Here is a 16,634-nt window from a genome sequence, read left to right on the forward strand (position 1 = left end):
TGGCTAGCTCTCAGCTGTAACTGAGAAGAGGTGGTCCCCACCCACCAGCTGCTCTGCGGGAGATCTGCTTCTATCAACATGAGGGAGCAGGAAGCCCTATGGGGCCGTTCTATGCTGTCCGCTAATGTCCCTGTACGTGGGTGTTGACTGCGGCTGTGAGCTGTGCTGGCAAGGATCCTTCAAAGGCATGCTCGCCAGGGCACCCTATGGAGTCACACTGTGCCTGGGTGTCCCACTCTTAGTCATGCCAGCTGCTTCCACTCATCAGGCTGATCTTTCCCTTAGAGAGCCTCCTACTAAGACTTTGAGTCACCATCAAGAACCATGGCTTAGACTAGGGGCTCTTCACCGTCTGCCCAGGAGAGGCATCGAGGAAACGAGGACCCTTTCAAAAGACATCAGTGGTAGGTTCTACTCAGGTCATTGAAATCAGAATTTCTGGGCATGAATCCAAGAGCTGTGTGTGGTATATGTGGTGGTGGTGGTGGTGTGTGCATGTGCTTGTGCCCCAGTGGTCAGGTATTATCCTGTTGTGAGGTGCCATCCAACTCCCAGCAGCCCTGTGTGTGCAACAAAAGGAAAGCCTGCCCGGCCGGGCCCCATGCACACAATTGTTCCCTGAGCCTCTCGCTGCCCCACCCTGTCCAGTCTCTTAGATAAAGCTAGTAGGCAGCCAGTGCTCATTAAAGACCACTGGCCTCCTCTTCTTTGTAGGATTGAACCACTGAACTGGATGATAGGCAAATTACTTGCCAATAAAACTATTAAAAAAAACCAAAGCAAACCGTTGACCTGGATCATTTACCGTGATTTCCAAACTGGTGATGTTCATCTATACATTGCTCTGCACTTATTTTGCTGAGCTCTCCCCGTGTCTGTGCGCTGTTTCAGGATGACAGCCTGAAGAAGCCGGCTTTCATTCCGTCCAAGAACGCTCGCACCCCTTCCATCCCTAATGCCCCCTCCACTGCTCCCAGCAGCCTGCTTACTGGCTAGGGTCCCCTGCAGGCATCCAAGGTGCCTGGAGTTTCCAGGGCCCCCACCCAAGTCTACTCTTCCATAAGCCTCATGGGCTATCTCGGGGTGAGAAGGAGATGGAGTTTGGATTTTTATATTTCTGCCCTCTTTCTTTCTGCATGCCATTCTGTCCCATTTTAGTCCTCACACATGAACACGGATTGTGTTTCTAATGAAGACATTTTCATTGTCCTGGGTGGGGGGGGGGGGAGGTGACAAGGCTCACTAACTGCAGTTTTGCTTTAAATCCCAGTGAGTCACTGAAAATCCTTTTGACTTCATTCCCCAGGCTTCAGAGGGTGCCAGAGCTAAAATACAGAGATTAACTTGGAAATTAAAAAACTCTGGCTTCCCCCCCACCCCACCCAGTTTCTCCAGCCTGGACTTGTCCTGGTGGGTGGGGAGCGGGGCCCCTGGATAGAAAAAGAGATGGAGGTGACAGTGTTCAGACGTGCCACCCGTCTGTCACAGGGGGCATCGCTGGTCAGTCTTCCTCCTGCGTGTCCTTCCGCACCCTCCTGCAGGATTCTCCAGCCCGCTCTGGGTACAGATCCCTCTTTTGTGGGGCCATCTGCAAGAGCCTTTCCTCTGTCAACAAGTTCACAGTGCAGAGAGCTCAGTCTCTCCCTGCTTTGCAGGAGCGCTGAGCATGGCTGGGAAGCCCAAACTGCACTTCAACGGATGAGGCCGAATGGAAACCATCCGTTGGCTCCTGGCGGCCGCGGGGGTTGAGCTAAGGGGGGGGGGGCATGAAGTGGAAAGGAATGTTTGCCTTTAGTTTGAAAGCCGGGGTGGGGGTGAGGGGGGCTCATTCATATCATTTTGTTTTAAAACTAAAACATTAAACTAGTTAAATTCAGTGGAACCCCCTTCTACCTCCACTCCTATTGGCCCCCTTTAAGCCACCCATCCGAGCATATGTAGTGTTGATTTGCGTGCTGTTTCACCCATGCAATGGATGGATGATCGACGATGATAATATGAGAGGCAGAGGGAGAAAGAGAGGGAGAAGGCAGAAACAGAGACAGATTCTGTTCAACCCTCTGATGGGTTTTCAGATCTCAGTTTTTATGTAGAATTAGACACGAAGCAAATATAATAAAACCTGCAAGAAGACAGTGTGAACCCAAAGGCTTCCCATTAGAAATATTTGTGCTACTTGTTTGGGGGAATGTTAAATATTTTCCATTATAGAAATTATTTAAAACACCTTAAGTTTGTCATTTCTTCTTCTGATGACCTAGTTTTTATAAAGCACTACAAGGCCAACTTCTCTTTTAACTTTTCGTTTTTGTTGTTGTTGGAAAAAGACAGCATTTTCCAGTTATGCGCTGGGTGTTTATAGCTTTAATCATGCTAGCAAATAATACAGAAAAACTCATTGCTTTAAGCTTTATGTTAAAATCACACTGCAAATTTCACATGTTTAATTTGTGGGCATATTTCAAAGAGAATGTATCCAGATGTTACTTGGCAACAATGTAACAAGATTGAAAACTAGAGATTCACCATCCTAAAGAAAATCTTGACATTATCAAGAAATAAAATTCTACCCTGAGTCATATTTCTACAAATAGTTCAACAAAGGGTCTTTTGAGTTAATTGAGCTTTGTGGTTAAATCATCACCAAGTACCTTTTGAGATTTGCATCCCCTTACTTCCTCTGTGTCTCAGTCTCCTGAGCTTCAAAAGAGAACACATAATGGCACGACCAAGCAAACATTTGCATATTCTTTTTATTATTACTATCATCATCATTTTTAACATTTTCTTGGCACTTCATCCATATGTCACACAATTCAATAATTCATTTATGTCAAGAAGAGTTGTGCAATCCTCACCACGATCGAGTCTAGAACATTCTCTTCTTCCTTGTACCCATTGCTATTCATGTGATTATTTTTTTAATTGTGACGAAAACATACAGAACAAAACACTGTCCAATCCAACAACTTCTCCATGTATAATTCAGTGTCTGATGATCCCCTTTGTGTTGTACAAACATTGTTGATCTTTTCCAAATTATTCCTCCACCACTAACATAAAGTCAATGTCCCCGGGCAACAACTGTTCCTCCTTCCTCCATGGTGACCACTGGTCAACTCTGGTTTCCTTTCTTTTGTAAGTACTTTGCTTGATATAGTAGTCACATATCATACACTGCCACAGTTAAGTTTCTTTTAAAAAAGAGCTATATATACATCTTCACAATCAATTCTAGTGCTCTCTCCCCCTCCCCAGTTCATTGTTTGCTCCCCAAACCATTCCACCCACCTGCTGTCACGTCCCTGATAAACCACTGCATCAATTATTGTCTCTATGGTTTATGTGGTCTTTAGGCCAGGAAATAAACAGCAACAAACACCACCCAAGTGAAAATTCTGAGAGAAAACAAGAAATCTGGGGTTAGCTATTGAGGCAAGCATAAGAGTTAGTCTTTATTTTACATTATTTCATTTAACATCAAGATGTCAGTATGAGTAAATATTCACGTCATTTTCCCAGATTAGGAAACTGACATTAGCAGAGGGCCAGTAGTCCATCTGCGCTAACCACAGAACCAGCCTGCTCCCAAAGTTGAGGCCTGAGTGGCTCTCCAGGCAGGGGATATCTGTGAAGCAGGAGATATAGCCATTGCCACAGCAGCTAAACTCAGTACACCCTTTGTCGTGGCGTTATCTTAAAAACCTTCCTCGGGACTCAGTAACAGACAGCGTGGGCCGATGGTTTCAAATAGTTCAATAACTATTTGAAAGGTTGGATCAATTGGTAAGTCTTTTACTTCAGTTGTTATTGATAATAACAATAAAAATGATCGTAGCAACATACTCTCATATTTGTTTTTTGTTGTTGTTCTTTAGTTTGAAGAAAAGCTTTTTGAAACACGTGAAGAATTTGAGAAATTAATCCAAGGTGAGATCAAAGTCTTGCTGCCCGTGACGCAGCATTAGGACCATGAGTTGGATGAGAAGCGCTCTCCGGTACCAGGAATGAATGATAGACACTGGCCCCACACCCCCCTAGCTATTCAAAACCAGAGCAGTAAGAGGCACTGCTGCCCCATAACTCTGTGCCAAGAAGCAGTCCCCAGACCTTCCGACCAGCAAACCACAGCTCCAACCAAGAGGAGTTTCTCCTCCGAGCTTCTAAACGGCACCAATTCCAACTTCCTTCCTCTGCTTCTCAGCATGATATGGCTTCTCGGCAAGGCCACCTTGATGACAGAGTTCTTTTGTTGCCATTTGCTTACCAGGAAGCAGCTTACTCGTCTTTATACTAAATTCTTCCTGTTGAAGTGACTGTAGAGGTTGTCTCCCAGCAGGACCCTGACTTAGAAAGCAGAGAATATCTGGATGGATTGACAGGGTGGCGAGAGCGGAAAAGCCAGGGAGCTCTTACACAGTCAGTCCGAGAGAGTGAGAGACATGCGAGAGGAGAGTTAGCTCAACTGAAGGTGTGAAGTGAGTAAAGTACAGGGCCAGCCTTACCCAAGGCAGGCAAGCTGACCAAGGGACAGAAGGCGAAAAGAATTCAGTGGAATTAAACCATGGCACCAATGCAGAGTCTTTAGAAGGTTGGAAAATGACACTTCAAACAGAGAGCTGACATTCAGAGGGGAGAGGGAAGAGAAAGGGCATGAAGGTTCAGATTTGTGAGTGGTGCGGTAGAACATGTGGAGGGTACCTGGAGACGAGTCGATGAGATCAACTTTCATTCTCTTATAAATTATGGGAGTCATGGAAGACTTAAGCAGTACCCGATGACCTTAAGAAAACAACTCAGAGAATGCATCCAGAGTAAAGAGGAAGGGTCTCTCTGGAAGGAAGGAGTCTTTGAGTGGTACAAATGATTGGGTGCTCAGTTAAGGAGGAGCTGATATCAAGAGTTCAAGTAGGAAGAAAATGTTTTGAAACTGATTTTGGTAGCAATTGTACAGCCTGCTTGATGCGATTGAGCTGCGGAATGATATGATGTCTGGATTCGCTCCCAATAAAATGGTTTGAGAAAAAAAGAAAATAGCCCAAACCAAATGCCATACCATTGAGTCAGTTCTGACTCTTAGAGGCCCCTAGGACAGGGTAGAACTGCCTCCGTCGGTTTCCAGGAGTAGAACTCCTTACAGGGGGAGAAAGCCTCACTTTGATCCTCAGAGAGGCTGGTGGCTTCAAACTGCTGACGTTGTACTTAGCAGCCACAAGCATACCACTCTGAATGTGCCCAATCTCAAAAGAACGGGCCTAGCAAACGTCAGCCAGTGGAACCCCCGCGTGGAGCTGAGCGTAATTCTACTCTGCCACACGTGTGGGTGCCATGCATCTGAGTCAGCTCCATGGCACCTGGTTTGTTGTTTGTTTGTTGTTTAAACTGGAAAGGGGTGGGGGTGGGGGAGTTTACAGTTAGAATGCCATTGTGGTGGTTCAGAGGTTAAAAAAAATAATCTAAATTAGTAGACTGACCGTAGGAACAAAGAGTAAATAACGGAAAAAGGAACATTGTTGACTAGCAAGAAAATTCTATGTATCAGCATCGTATCTTACAGTTAAGAAATTTTTTTATGAACAGATAAATAAGTGCTTCTCCTTTGAGGCAAGCCTCTAAGAACATTTTGTTAACGATTACTTGCTCACATAATCTCTACCCCTGCTTTTTTAAAACAACGTAAGAGTTAAGTAAAACCTAAGTTGCTGCTATCTGAGAGGGTAAACCATCTAACCTTTCTGTGTGTACTTCAAGAGGGAACGCTGATGTACCAGCAAGTGCCCATGGTTGAAATAGACGGAATGAATTTGGTAGAAACCAGAGCCATTCTACGATACATCACTGCTAAATACGACTTGTATGGGAGCAACCTGAAGGAACAAGCCTGGTAAATTCATTGCTTCTTGCTTAGCAAAAAAAAAAAAAAAAGCTAACCTTTCGGTTTCTTAGCAGTCACACTCAGTGTAGTTCTTGACAGATGGTGTAGTTGGGCTGCGGTCCTCCTGGTTGATCGTTCGAAACGGCTAGCAGCTCCGGGGGAGAAAGATACAGTCGTGGAAACCCACCGGGGTCCCTGTGAGTCAGGGACTCACATGCTAGATGGCAGCGAGTTTGGCTTTTGGTCTTCTGTCTGTTGGCTTTTTTAAAACGGAAAGATACAACGCCTATCACAGTAGAAAGGACAGTACAGCAGTTTGAAACCACCAGGCAAGCATTCTTTAAGAGAAAGCCGGGATGTTCTACTCCCCTAACCAGTCCCGGTCTTGGAAACTCACAAGGGCAGTTCTATGGTATCCAACAGGCCACTATGAGCCGGAACCAATTCAATGGCAGCGAGTTTGGTTTGGGGGAATGTCGGTTTTGTTTTTCTTGGTGAATTTAATTTTAAGCAACCACCTCGCTAGTACGGAGGATAAACATTTTTGCAAGGAAGTATATTAAATTATAAAAACACAGACTCAAAAAAATTTTAGTGGAATCTGAGCCGCAGTGGTGCTGTCAGTTAAGTGTTGGACTGCTAGCTAGAAGGTCCGTGGTTCAAACTCACCAGCCACTGGAAAAGGTGTGGTAGTCCGCTTCCACAAAGACTTACATCCCTAGACACCCTATGGGGCAACTTTACTCTGCTCTATAGAATCTTGGTGTGTCGGAACCTGCTTGTCTACAGCAGGTAACACTGAAGTTGATACTGGAAGGAGCTCATTGGGCTGTCACCACATCCACTGTTTAGCCCAGCCTCCCAGATGTCAGTTCATCCTTATTTACACCAAGCATTCACTTAGAAATGAGCAGACTTATTTACACATTGGCAATGTGATTTTGTCTTACTTGGGGTTCAATAAAGCACTGCTAAAATGTAAAGGATTGTACAAAATCAGAAAATCCTTGGCTGTTAAAAAAACAAATATTCCATTTTTTTACTAAGTGAGCTGTGTGTTTTAAATAACTATCCCATGGCTTAAACCAGTGTTTTATTTCAAAACTGTAACTATTTTCAGAAACTTAAAAATTTATGAACAAAAATTGATCTGGTAACTTACAATATCGACATGGGCACTTTCTGGTGTTCTAGCAGTTCCTAATTGCCAAATTCTAATTTTCCAAATATCTTTTATGATATTGCATGTTTCATTATATTTGGAAAATTACAATATCTTCCCAATATACCATTTTGGAATTATTTTAATATTTTATATGCATAAGGGTCTCAATTAACATGGAATTACCAGTAAAAAACAAACAAGTTGCTGTCAAATGGACTCTAACTGATAACATTACCATATGGGTCTGAATAGAATTGTGCCCCAGAGAACTGTCAAGGGCTGTGTTTTTCAGAAATAGAACATCTTTCTTCCACAGTGCCTCTGTGTAGATTCGAACTTCCAGTCTTTTGGTTAGCAACTCACTGTGCTAACTCTTTGCAGGGACTCCAACATCAGCCTTACATAGTTGGTCTTCACATACCCACGCATCATCGCTAACATTGTGTGTTACAGCTTAGGTCATAGCACACCGATAACTAGGCAGGTGAGCTGAGGTGCTCGGTTAAGCATTCCTTTGGATGATGACATAATCATCTCCTTTCCCTGGAAACTCTGTTGTATCACCCTCTCTTCAGGATCGACTTGTACGTGGAAGGCCTGAGGGACCTGAGTGATATGATTATGTACTTTCCCCTCTCTCTGCCCGAGGAGAAGGAGATGAACCTTGACTACATCCTTGAAAGAGCCACTACAAGATTCTTTCCTGTGTATGAGAAGGTACAGATCAAACGCCTGCCCTGCCTTTGGACCTGGGGTAGGAGGGGACATGAACAGAGCCAACAATGGAGGAAGAGTTTTTTTGGTGAATGGAAGATCTCAAAATTCTTTGTGAAAACTCAAAATGCCTCCTTCCACTGCAATTACAGAATACATCTGGCTCGTCCCCCCCTCTCCTGCCTTAGTCTTGTGGGCTCCCTTCGTTCTAACCTTCTCTCTTTCTTTCCCCTTTAAGATTTCAGGCCATAACTTGACCTGGAGTGAAATAGAGCCTTTCCTGGTCTGGAGTTGGGAGCTGGTAGAGGTGCAGGCTTCATACTGATCAGAGATCTGGAGGGAAAAGATGGGGATTATTTCCAAAATATGTAGGAGTACAAGTCCTATTTTATAGGACTTACAGAATTTCATGCAATGTTCAAAAAGCTAAGGGGGAAAAAGATTTAAAAATACTTTCATCTCTCTGCCATTTTCACAGCTGAAAATTATGTTTCAGGAAGGAAAACAAAAGACAAAAACTTTGAGCTTTAAATAAATACCTAGACAGAACAATCCCCAGCACCAGGATTGGCTGCCCTCTTCAGCTATGGAGGCTCTTTACCCTGGAGCACATTCCGTAGGAGATGGGTGGCACGAGATGAAGAAAGGTGTTATTGTTTGTTTGTGAAAAGGAGCTGATGGGTTTCCAAACGTACTGCAGTGCTGGTTTAATCTGTCCTTTCTGGGCTGACTTAAACAATGGTCCCCATGGAATGACTTAATGCACAATTTTTTCCCCTACTTCTTTTTTTTTTAATCGTTTTATTAGGGGCTCATACAACTCTTATCGCAATCCATACATTCATCAATTGTGTAAAGCACATTTGTACATTCATTGCCCTCATCATTCTCAAAACATTTGCTCTCCACCTAAGCCCCTGGCATCAGCTCCTCATTTTTCCCCTCCCTCCCAGTTCCCCCCTCCCTCATGAACCCTTGATAATTTATAAATTATTATTTTGTCATATCTTTCCCTGTCTGACGTCTCCCTTCGACTTCTGTTGTCTGTCCCCCAGGGAGGAGATCACATGTACATCCTTGTAATCAGGTCCCCCTTTCCAACCCACCCTCCTAGTATCGCCACTCACACCACTGGTCCTGAAGAGATCATCCGCCCTGGATTCCCTGTGTTTCCAGTTCGTCTGTACCAGTGTACATCCTCTGGTCTAGTCTAGCTGGACTTGTAAGGTAGAATTGGAATCATAATAGTAGAGGAGGAGGAAGCATTTAGGAACTAGAGGAAAGTTGTATGTTTCATGGTTGCTATATCGCACCCTGACTAGCTTGTCTCCTCCCTGAGACCCTTCTGTAAGGGGATGTCCAGTGGTCTATAAATGGGCTTTGGGTCTCCACTCCGCACTCCCTGCTTCATTCACAATGATAAGATCTTTTGTTCTGATGATGCCTTATACCTGATCACTTCAACACCTCATGATCGCACAGGCTGGTGTGCTTCTTCCATGTTGCTTCTGAGCCAGCTGGCTGCTTGTTTACCTTCAAGCCTTTAAGACCCCAGACGCTATATCTTTTTATAGCTGGGCACGATCAGCTTTCTTAACCACATTTGCTTATTCACCCGCTTTGTCTTCAGCGGTTGTGTCGGGAAGGTGAGCATCATGGAATGCCAATCCAATTTAAGAAAGTACTCTTGCATTGAGGGAGTACTTGAGTGGAGGCCCAATGTCCTTCTGCTACCTTAATACTAAACCTATAAATATATGCACCTAGATATATTTCCCCATCCTCATATATAAATATATTTGCATATGTACATGTCTTTATTTAGACCTCTATAAATGCCCTTTGCCTTCTAGCTCTTTCCTCTATTTCTTTTGGCTTTCTTCTTGTCCCAGTATCATGCTCAGTCTTCATTTGGGTTTCAGTAATTCCTCTTGGTTACATTACCCTTGATCATGCCCTATCAGGCCTCCCAAACCCTCCTCACCACTAATTTGGATCACTTGTTGTTCCCTTGTCCCTGGGTTTGTTAACATCACTTCCTTGCCCCCCCACCTCCTCTTCTCCCATGTCCCCCTGGAACTGTCGGTCCCATTGTTTTCTCCTCCAGATTGTTCATCCAGCCTATCTTATACAGACCTGTGGATTTAATAACATGCACAAAAATAAGACAGAGCAAAACCAAGCAACCATACACACCAAACAACAACAACAAACCAATGACAACACAACAAGAAAGAAAAGCTTGTAGTTAGTTCAAGGACTGTTTGTTGGCCTTTAGGAGTGTTTTCCAGTTCAGTCTATTGGGGCACCATGACCTGGTCCCAAAGTCCACCTTCAGCATTCCCTGGGGACCTTGCCACTCTGTTCCCTTGCTGTCCTGCTGCACCCCCTTAGTGTTTTGCCTCGGTGTGGCGGGATTAGATCGGGCGCAATTCCTACACTGCGTCTCCAGTGTTGTCCTCTGTTGGGCTATGGGTCAGTGAGGGACGTCATGTGTCATAGTGTGACCGGCCATGTGGTCCTCTCTGTGGACTGGCTGCTCTAATCGGGAACATCATCCTCAAGGCCTGGTGGGCCAGGATGTGCTCCAGTCTCTCCTCCTCCCCATTCATCTGCTCCTGTGTTAATGCACAATTTAAATAGGAGTGTCACACTCAACTATCTTAGAACCTAGTCACATGACAGTTATTAATGAATAACGACGTACCTAACATAGATTGTAGATGTCCTGGCTCCCTAGGTCATACTTCTCCAGGTTGCATCTAGTGAGCTCCTAGATCCCGGCAGGAATATTCTAGATCATGGGATTTCTCTACAGCACTGCCTTCAAAACAGGTTTTAAAAGTAATACAGTCTCTTGTACTCAACATAGAGCAGAAGAGAATTCTCTCCTATTGTTTTACTAATATTGTCAACAATGTTTAACGAATGTTCCATCTCCACTATTGCCAACAACTGAAGTATTTGTTGTACTAAGACTTCTCTTGAGGCTAAAAATCATTTACAAGTAGCAGCATTTCAACCATAGTACTACGAATGGTGATGACTCCAATTTCTGTGCATTTTGCACTTATTGTCCCACTTAATTGCTCTAATAACTCCAGGATACGATTGCTATCCCCTATTTTCAGCTGAGATACCAGAATCAAAAGTCACTTGCCCAGTGTCAGTTCAACATCAGAAAGCTTGAGTCTGTACTCAACGCTCTCTGGTTCCTGGTCCCCGGCCCCAGGATCGGAACACCACCAAGCTAAAGGGTTAGAGTGCATCTCGGTGGTCTCTTCCTTCCAGCTTTCATTTCCCCACTCAGCCTCTTCTGGCTTTCCGTGGCCCATAAGTCACAGTTCTGTTAGGACATTTGCTTATCAGAGTGACGCTCGGGTCCCTGTGAGATGATGTTCTTCCTACAAACAAAGCATCTTCAAAGAACAGCAGACCTTGGGACCCTGTCGTGAGGTGGTAGGGAGAAAATGCCATCGGGTCCCTGGAAGGGCCACAAATCCGGGCTACGGAGTGAAGTCCTTCTAGAAAGGGTCACAAGGTAGGTCCAAGAAGAGGCGAGGAGAAAAAGCACCTTAGAGTAGGACATTGACTCCCATGTTCACAGTACATTGGAAGAATTTAAGATAGTCTAACCTCCTTGGCTTCAATTACTGAACATTTTGATCAAAGGTTCTATTAAAGAGGCCAGATGCAAAGGGGGTGGGTGGAATGCAGAACAGAACTTCACAATTTCATGGAGTACATTTTTCTGGATCCACGTAGGCTTGATGAACCCCTGAAATAATTTGCTCTGAGAGGATCTTTAAACCTTGAGCCAAAAAAAAAAATATCCCCAGAAATCTTCTTAAAACCAAATAATAGTTTGACTCAACTGATAAAAAAAAAAAAAGAGTCTGTTATGTTACTATCTACTCATATGGGAACCAAGCCACTGCAGCAGCAAGTGAAGCCACAGGAAGCTTGTGGGCGATGCATTTACCATGTTGTGGGGGAGGGACCTCTAGGGGAGGGGGAGAGTGGCTGTACCACTTGAAGATCGCAGTCAACGACACCGAACTGTATATCCAACGGCAAATACAACAAATTACATGTGTGTGTGCAGAAAAAGTATATTGTGTCTATGCATACAAACAAGATAGAATGCCCAGCACACCAAACCCCCCCCAAAAATGGAGTCTGCCTGAGCTCCCACGGCGAACCAGTGGCCAACACCAGACGAGAAACCACATCTCTTGATTGTTAGAGGGCTTGCTGTGAAATTATGCCAGATGTAAATTGCATGGTAGGCATGGTCCTGACTTCTCTACTTTCCCCTCTCAACGACCACACAGGCACTAAGAGCGCACGGGCAAGATTTTCTTGTGGGCAATCGGCCGAGTTGGGCTGATGGACAGCTCCTGGAAGTCATCTTAATGGCGGAAGAGTGCCAACCCAGCGTCCTCTCGGGGTTCCCTCTGCTACAGGTAAGGCTATCCCGCTCGCCGCCAAGAACCGCAGGGAGAATGAGTCCCTGCCACCTGTGCTGGAGGCCCACAGGTGCTAAACGGACAGAGTGGGGATGGGGAGGGAGGGACCAGGATGAGCACAGATCACTTCATTGTCACTTGGTGAATCACAACAAGATGGGAAAAGACACGAGGGTCTTCTGGGCCAGCCGGGGCATCCGTGGGTGGGCTTCTTGCAGGACCCAGGGTCAAGTCTCAAGGGCTTTGCCTGGACTGTAGCAGAGCCTCAAAGTGGCTTCCTCTTCTAGGTAAGATGGGAGGTGGCTGGCAATTAAAATAATGTCATCCTTACACAGCCATTACCTAGCAGCAACCATCGACAAAGCTCTTATATCCCAGGCGCTATACCAAGCACCAAATGTATTGGGATCATTCCATCCTCAACGTAGATAGGAAATGAAACTCAGAGAGGCTTAATAATTGCCCCCTGGTGACAGGACCGGAGCGGAAACATCAGTTTAACTGATGCTGGGTTCTAAAACTTTGTGTGACACTAGTGGGTTGCTTCGAAATCTTTTAGAATATGCCTGTCTGAAATAGTTACCGGAGTTCCGGCCATCCTGAACCACCAGCTCTCTGCTTCCCCATGTCATGAGCATGTTTTGGTATTGGTGTCGTTTTTATATTAATGCAGTCATCATTACTCATGATTACGTATTAGCCTATGGATCATACTTTAAGTGTCTGAGGCACACTGACAAAAGCCAGGGTGCATCCCTCAGGTGGGATTTTATGCAGCCACCTAAAAGCTATGTTTTCAAAGATTATATAACATGAAAAATGTCTATCACATAATAGGAAAAATTCCTTTTATAAGAATTAGAATGCGCTGGCATGTTTTCTTTTATAGATGTAAAAGGGAATCTTTATGCGTGTCGGTGGGGCGTGGGTTACCTGGGGGGCTGCTAGCTGTAAGGTCAGCACCTCGAACCTACCCACTGCTCCACTGCAAGGTTTGCTGTTGAAGAAACCCCATGCTGCAGTTCCACGCTGCCCTAAAGGGGCATGGTGAGTCGGAATTGACTTGAAAGCAGTAGGTGTTTTCAAGGGGCATTTGGAGGTGTGAGGATTAAGATATTACTAGGATACTCGTTTGTTTTTCTATGTAAATGTCTATAGCATGTTATAAAATATAGAACATTAAAAGCATCATGATCAGAGGCTTTCAGTGTTTGTCTATTTAGGACATCCAAAGTCAGCTATACATTCTTTTACATTAGAATTCCTATGTAAATGCCTTTATAGTCCATTATGGGGAGGCCTGGTGGTGTAGCAGTGATACATTTGCCTCTTACCTGCAAGGTCAGCAGTTTGAAATCCCCAGTGTCTCCTCGGCGGAAAGTCAGGGCTTTCTGCTCCCTGTAAAGAGTTTCAGTCTCACGAACCACTGGGGCACTTCTCTGCCCTTTCCTGTTAGTCATATTCTCAGTCAAGACTGACTCCGTGGCAGTAAGTGCATTCTAAAACACAAAACTTTACAATGTACTAACATCAGAGAGTCCTTCAGCGTTTGTCTATTGGAGAAAATCCAGCTTAGAAAGTTGTGAAAAAATAGTGTTATTGATATACAATTTACATAGCCCACAATTCAGTGTTTAGGTGTCTTAAAGAGATTTGTGCAACCAGCACAGTACATTTTAGAACATCTTCTCCCCATTCCTCCCCAACCTTCCCTGCCACAACCCTGAGAAACAGTCAGTCCAGTTCCTGTTTCCACAGATGTACCGCTCCTGGACTACATATTTAAAAAACATAAAAACAAACAAACAGAAAACCTCAGCCACAATAACAAAATAAAGTAGTGAGACCTCAATCTAGAGGAACACAGAACATATTAAGGACACAGTCTTAAACATGGGATTCCTTGTTACAGCCTAGGAACACTTTTTGCGGTTCTGGAAAAGTCCTGCCGAGTTGTTTTCTACAAGGCTTCACAACATATAAAAATTCCATTCCCAAAAAGCCCACATGGAAGAAGCACACCAGCCAGAGTGCGATCACGAGGTGCCAAAGGGACCAGGTATAAGGCATCATGCAAAAAAAAAAATATATATATATATATATATGTGTGTGTGTGTGTATGTATGTATATGTGTGTGTGTATATATGTATATATACCATATTGAATGAAGGGGAAGAGCAGAGTGGAGACCCAAGGCCCAAGTGTCGGCCACTGGAGATCCCCTTATAGAGGGGTTTAGGAGAGGAGATGGGTCAGTCAGGGTGCGAGGTAGTGCCAATGAAGAACACAGCTTTCCCCCAGATCCTGGATGCTTCCTCCCCCCAACTACCATGATCCGAATTCTACCTTGCAGGACTGGATAGGGCAGAGGTTGTACACTGGTACATATGAGGGCTGGAGGTACAGGGAATCCAGGGTGGATGATACCTTCAGGACCAAGGGTGTGAGGGGCGATGCTGGGAGAGTGGAGGGTGAGTGGGTTGGAAATGGGGAACTGATTACAAGGATCCACATGTGACCTCCTCCCTGGGAGATGGACGGCAGAGAAGGGGGGGGGGGGAAGGGAGACTCCGGATAGGTCAAGATATGACAAAATAACAATGTATAAATTACCAAGGGCACATGAGGGAGGGGGGAATGGGGAGGGAGGGGAAAAAAAGAGGACCTGAGGCAAAGGGCTTAAGTGGAGAGCAAATGCTTTGAGAATGATTGGGGCAGGGAATGTGCAGATGTGCTTTATACAATTGATGTATGTATATGTATGGATTGTGATAAGAGTTGTATGAGCCCCTAATAAAATGTTTTTTAAAAATTCCATTTTAACCCCAGCTCCACCAGCGGTGGAGAATATAAATTTTAAATACTTTCGCTCGTGTGCGAAAATGTGCCTTGCTTACATCTCACTTTGTTTTGCTATCTCCTTTTGCATTTTTGGATATTTGTTCAGTGGCTGTCGACTCTAACTCTGAGACCCTGTGTGTCAGAGTAGAATTGTGTCTCTCAGTGTTTTCAGTGACTGATTCTTTAAAGAGAATGTTCCCCCCCACCCAGACCTGCCTTTAGAGGGACCTCTGATGGACTCAAACCTGCAACCCAAGACTCCATGTACATGTCTGTTGTTTTGCTCTATTCTTCTTTGTGGATAATGTCGTTTTGCATTTTAGGAATTCAAGACCAGAATCAGCCACATGCCCACAATGAACAAATTTCTGCAGCCTGGGAGCCAGAGGAAGCCTCCCTTAGAAGAAGCCTCCACAGAGACCGTGAAGAACATATTCAAATTTCAGCACGGCCTGTTTCTTAAAAACATGGCTGCTATAGTAGGCGAGCATTAACAGATGAAGAGATCTAAGAAATTCAGTAACTATTGCATTTCACATCTGTAGCAGTTCCCCGGAAAATGTCACAGGAGGGCAGAAATAAAAGGCAAGCCTAATAAAGATAATCATAATAGGCACTAGAACCATCCCAGTAAGAATTCCTTAGCATTCTACTTATTGCAAAAGAATAAAGTTACAAGCAAGCAGATAGATGTTGGGATGTTCTTGAAATACGCCCACATGCACACGCACTATCATCATCCACCTCCATAGCTCACCTTCAAGTCTGCAGTCACAAAGTATTTCACTGTGGGAATCAGTGTCCAACATGGGATACCAGACACCTTGAGAGAACCTTCCCCAGCCAAAGAAAACCAGCGACCTTATTTATCCAATTCTCAACTGTCACCAAATGTAAGGAAGACTACTGATCGAATAGTAGCTTTTAGTGTATGTGGCTAGGGAAGCATACATTAGTGAGTATATGAATTTATTGAGAAGCCCAGAGAAGAATAGATACCTTTGAACTGTGGTGTTGGCAAAGAACGTTGAAAGTCCCCTGAACCGCCAACAGGACGGACAAATCTGTCTTGCAAGAAGGATGGGATGGATGGTAAGGTTTTGTTTGACGTATTGTGGGCACGCTCTCAGGAGAGACCAGTCCCTGGAGAAGGCCATCATGCTTGGGAGAGAGGCAGCGAAAAAGATGAAGGCCCTCAAGGACATGGACTGACGCAACGGCTGTACCACTGAGCTCCAACAATTGTGAGGATGGTACAGACCAGGCAGTGATTCCTTCTGCTCCGTATGGGTCACTATGGGCTGGAACCAACTCATTGGCACCTACTAACAACAACATGAATTTAAAAAAATTTTCCCAACAGATAAAGTATGCATTTTTTGGTCAATTTCACGTTTAGTTTCTACTTCAGCATAACTGCTAGGCTTTTGTGCCATTGAGTCCGCCCCAACCCATGGCGATTCCATGCATGACCTTCCTAGTGTCATAGCATCACGCAAGCCTCCACTGACAGGTGGGGTGACAGTGCACCAGGGGTACTGGCTGGGAAGCGAACAAGGTATCGTGTGT

The 16,634-nt window shown here is 44.6% G+C and overlaps 1 protein-coding gene and 1 pseudogene across 1 annotated transcript in view; one reads left to right on the forward strand and one right to left on the reverse strand.

Moving 5' to 3' along the window:
• Positions 1-16,634, reverse strand: part of TMEM14A (transmembrane protein 14A) — a 248,263-nt gene that overhangs the window by 220,276 nt on the left and 11,353 nt on the right. The window lies entirely within an intron of this gene.
• LOC142452473 (glutathione S-transferase-like) lies at positions 1,667-15,559 on the forward strand (annotated as a pseudogene).

Source organism: Tenrec ecaudatus, chromosome 7 (genome assembly GCF_050624435.1).
Source record: "Tenrec ecaudatus isolate mTenEca1 chromosome 7, mTenEca1.hap1, whole genome shotgun sequence".
Classification (NCBI taxonomy): Eukaryota; Metazoa; Chordata; class Mammalia; order Afrosoricida; family Tenrecidae; genus Tenrec; species Tenrec ecaudatus.